We start from the raw sequence: 4,772 nt of genomic DNA, 5'->3' as shown, positions 1-4,772 counted from the left end.
ACACATCACACATGCCTAGTGTGTTTTTTCAAGCCACTGGGTCCACGATTCAAACTGTGCAGTCAGCCATGTGAAACCCAGCAACCTTAACTTCCACGCGAATGCTGGCCCCCATTCCTTTCTTTAAAAAATTCTAAAGTTACTACATTCCAGAAGTCAGAGCCCAAGTCATCCAGAAAGTTCTCTGGGTACCTCTTGCTATAGACAAGTAGCGATGGTGATGTGGTCTGAAGCAGCCCCACCCCTGAAGTTCTGCATCCTCTATACCTCCTGAGCTGTGTGTGGGAATCTACTCCAAGGTAGTCAGGGCCACAGCCCAGGTTGCACCTCAGGGGCTACAGAGGAGGTGCAGTCATGGGGTTGTGTTAGGTTTGAGCTGTCAAGGGGTTTTAAAACACTTGAGCCAACATTTAAAACATGGGAGAGTTCAGATTGGCTCTCCAGCTTTAGGCAGCCCTGTAGTCAGGGCACATGATCTACAATGTAATAGAGTCCCACCCCCCCACTCCCTATGGCACCCTCGCTGAGGTCTCAGGCTCCATTGCTAATTATCTTCATAACTTGCCACAAGCCATCTTAGAGAAGGCAAATCATTTCTTCTTCTTTTTTTTTTTTTTTTTGGAGAGGTTTTTGGCTATAGGGCACGTGTGCTTACCAGAAAAGCAGAGAGAGACAGAAAGCGAGAAATCACCCCCGAGGGGGCATGGCCACGCCGCAATCCCTTCTCCTCCATTCTCCTCTTGGGACCTTGGGCAGGTGTCTGGCGGGAGTTTAAGCCACTGGGTCTGGGACTCCAACCACAGTCGACTACATGGGCATCCAGCGACATAGCCATTACGCCAACTGCTGGTCCCAAGAAGGCAAATTATTGCTTGTATCCATTCCGTACCTGTATCAGAATGGAAAGACCAATATAGATCAAGAGATGGAGTGTTTCAAGAAACATCCTAGTGAGGGCATGCTTCTCCCTGAAATACAGACTGTTTGAACATATTTAATATTCAGTACAAAATGTCTTTGGGTCCAAAGTCATGTTTTTTTTTTACCTTCCTGGCTCCTGTAGGCCCCTGAGAGATTTGAGATTTCTGTACTCATGAGAGAGTTTCAACTCCAACCCCAAAGTCTGCAAGACCTCTCATCTTCTCACTTACAGACCCTGGACCTGTTTCCTCATCCACCCAGTGGGGTGCAAACCTCCAAGGGGCAGTTCTGGTGAGAGGTGAGGAAGAACGGCATGCTCTCTCAGCGGGCGCCTGCGAGGAGGTCCAGCCTCTCAGGGGTTAAGGTTTGCTTTCTGTTTCTCTTCAAACGCTGGTCTTCCAAGTGGTGATAAAAGACTAGACTGGAGTGTTTTCAGGTTTGCACACTTCTGAGAAGCCCCCCCACCCCCGCTTCCTTTTATGCAAAGAGGTTTCATTTCTCTAGATGTTGGGGCGGGGGGCAGGGGAGAAGGCAACAGTGTACCAGGCAGAAGTCAAGCTGGCAAACAGGTGGGCTGGAAGTTACCAGGGGCCAAGAGAGGCCCCACCTTCCTGAGGTGCTCCAGGCCACCTGGTGATCCTAGGGTGACTTTTGAACCTCAGTCCAACTAAGGCACATCAAGGCCACCGGATGAGCAGGTATGATTTCAGGACTGCTGCCAGAAAATGGTCCCCAACAGTCACTAAAAGCTGATACTGGAAAGGTCACTGGCTTTGGGGTGGCCCAGGAGGGGGACCCTGGGTGGGCAGGACCTGGGGTCTCTACCACCGGGCAAAGGGCGGGCTTTGTTCTTCCTGCTCTGTGCTGCTAGAAACTCCTTCTCTAATTCTGCCTCTGTGACGGAGGAAATGGAAGAGCGAGAAAACAGATCGCAGCTGAAAAAGATGAGCGTCCAGATCCCGGGAGTGATTTTCTGCACCGTTCATTTTGGCGATGTCCAGGGCAGCTGAAAGGGACGGCTCGTCTGCGGGATGAGATAGATGCAGACGTCAATAAGGAATTCATGGAAGCACAAAAGGCGGGCCGGGTGGGTTTTATTAATTACATTTCTTTTATCCTCATAACAATGGCTCGTCAGTAATCTACACTGAATGTGCCCAGTTGATGCTAATGATTTCATCCTTTTGTTTCTGTTGAGGAGGAAAGAAAAAAGGTCTGTCTGCCCAAGCTAGGCAGCCACAGCATAAGCCTGCTGCCCACAAGGCCCTGGAAGCCCTCATCTGAGCCTCTTCTCTGTCATTTTGTACCCTAGCTCTCCCTGGCAATGCCAACAGTATCCTGCCTGGCCGTGCCGGTTCGCTGTGCTCACCACCCCGGCCTCTAGCCTCCATCCTGCTACAATCCCACACACAGGATCGAGTCTTCTTCACGTGTGTATTGATGGGCAGGAGGTGGGGGCAGCATTTCCAAGCCAAGCACCTCTTGGTGCACTGCAAATCACTTTTGCAATTAAGGGTTTTTTTGTTTGTTTGTTTGTTTGTTTTGTAGAGAGAGATTTTTGCTATAGGACTTGTGTGCTCACCAGAGAGACAGAAAGCAAGAAATCAATCACCCCCTTCCCAGGGGGAGATGGCCACACTGCAATCCCTTTTCCTCCATTTTCCTCTCAGGATTTTGGGTGCACAGGTACATGTACCTGGTGTGAGTCTTAAGTAACCAGGTCTGGGACTCGAACCATAGTCAACTACGTGAAGTCTAGCGATGCAACCATTATGCTATCTGCTGGTTCCAAGGGTTCTTTTTAAAGAAGGAAAACATAATAATTGGTTATAGATTCCTTTTTTTTGGAAAGGTTTTTCCTATAGGGTGCGTGCGTTCTCCAGAAAAACAGAGAGAGACACAGAAATAGAAAGCGAAAAATCATCCCCCGAGGGATGGCCACACCACAATCCCTTCTCCTCCATTCTCCTCTTAGGATCTTGGGCATGCACGCACACGCGCCCAGCATGAGTTTTAGCAATTGGGTCCGGGACTCGAACTGCGGCTACATGGGAGTTCAACGATATAGCCACTATGCTAACTGCTGGTCCCATTATGGATTACTTTCTTTCGACAATCCCTGTCATAAATTAGAAAAGGGTATGTGAGTTGGGTGTGGGCACAGCAATGACTGATAAGAGTGGAAATCATTTGCCCCCTTCTGTCATTGTACTCCCACCCTGGATTCCCTCCAGATCCCAGAAGGAATTGTCAGAAAAGGCATTGAGGGTCATACATGCTACACCTCAGGGCCCTTCTCTCCTTCTCCCTGGTGCCGTTCCGCCATGGGCTGTTGCACATCTGGCCCAGGGGAGAGGCCCTAACGAAAGCAGCCAGCCAATGTATTGGGTCATCGGAAAAGTCATGATGTCTTTTTCTAGGTTTTTCAATGCAAAAATGTGTCACGACTTTTCTGACAGCCCAACCCAATATGTTCTGCTATCAATGAGACAAATGTACACTCCTGACACCTCTGTTACATTTATGAGTGAGACAGAGAGACAGGCACCCCCAACGGGGTCTTCACACTGTGACCCACCCCTAGTCTCAGTGGCCAGACCGTGGGGACACATGTACATGCCTGACATGCTTGGGAAGCCCCGGGATACAAACCCAGGAACTTTCCCAGGTGAGTCCAGTTGCATTATCCTGCACCACCATGTGGCCCTGGCACCTATGTTACTACTTGGATACAGACTTCATCGGCGTGTGATGTGTGGGCTCTCATGCAAGCTTTGGATAGCCTTTAAAATGAGAGCTATGTACCGGACTCTGACCTGGACTCTTCCAGAAGGAACATCCTGAAGGGGGTTTGGGGTTTGGAAGACCCTCTTTGGCCCCCCTTCACAGTGATGCTTCCTCCTCTTTCAGGTTTGTGGGGATTCCGCCTTGGCCATCTCCACCGACAGCTGAGACAGGACTATTCTGGAACGCCCAGGCAGGGGGCTTGAGGGTGACCTGAGTTCCAGGAGAGAGCCCTGGGCATATCTTGAGGATGACTCTGCAACTGTCTGTTTATTGAAGAGGTTTGGGAGAGGCCGATGGTGATAAAGGAGGGTGTCACAGCCTCCCCCACTCCCATCTCTGGCAAGGCCAACCTCCTCCTCCCCCCACTGGACTTTCTGTTCTACTCTCAGCCTCCCCAGAGAGCAGGACCTGAGTTGCACAGTTGATGGGCCAGGGTCCTCCTAGCCCTGGTGGGGCCAGTGTTGCTGAGACGCTGATGATGCTCTGGTGGAAGGCCCCACCACGCGCACCCTCATCCTGAACAGCTGCTGGACCCCAGCACGCTCCGCCACTATAAAAATATCAGCACTGCCGCCTCAGCTCCTGGAGAAGGTCTCAGCGTGACAGCCTGCAAAGTAATCCTGCATTTGAATTTCATCTACAAATCCTGGCTTCCCCCAGACAAACTCAAACCTGCACAGATGGCCCCTCACACCAAAAAGTAAAAATAACAAAGCTCGCGATTCTGGGCCTCCCTACTTCTCTGGGCAGATGTGCTGGCTGCTCATTTCGGGAGGCACACAGTCTGCATCCCAGCAGCAGCCTCTCTCCTCCTGTGCCTTCTCACTCACCCCTTCTGGCATGCTGGTGGGTGGTAGCTATGGCTCTTCAGGGTGTGTCCTTGAAAGTATTGGGGGTGCCTGAACCTTTGAAGTGCGGTAGGGGGATCCAGTGGGGCAGATTAGTGTGAGAACTCATCCCTCACTTGACTAACCCAAGACCTGCCATGTGGTCCTTCATGAGATGCCCCAGGGAAGGGGTGGAAGGGCTGCAGCCAGATCTCAGGTAACGTGGCCAGCAGAAGT

The 4,772-nt window shown here is 51.0% G+C and overlaps 1 long non-coding RNA gene across 2 annotated transcripts; it reads left to right on the top strand.

Moving 5' to 3' along the window:
* The first annotated feature begins 1,432 nt into the window (after positions 1–1,432).
* On the top strand, positions 1,433–4,423 carry LOC114006028 (uncharacterized). 2 transcript variants are annotated; one of them, XR_003547798.1, is made up of 4 exons: positions 1,433–1,619; positions 1,793–2,008; positions 2,234–2,351; positions 3,832–4,423. It is a non-coding gene; the product is annotated as an uncharacterized LOC114006028 (long non-coding RNA). The 2 variants fall into 2 exon arrangements; XR_003547799.1 differs by having other exon boundaries at positions 1,435–1,619; positions 1,827–2,008.
* The last annotated feature ends 349 nt before the right edge of the window (positions 4,424–4,772 follow it).

This window comes from Tupaia chinensis, unplaced genomic scaffold (assembly GCF_000334495.1).
Source record: "Tupaia chinensis unplaced genomic scaffold, TupChi_1.0 Scaffold145396_1, whole genome shotgun sequence".
Classification (NCBI taxonomy): Eukaryota; Metazoa; Chordata; class Mammalia; order Scandentia; family Tupaiidae; genus Tupaia; species Tupaia belangeri.
Note: the sequence above shows the minus strand (reverse complement) of the source record. Positions and strands in the feature narration are given on the sequence as shown.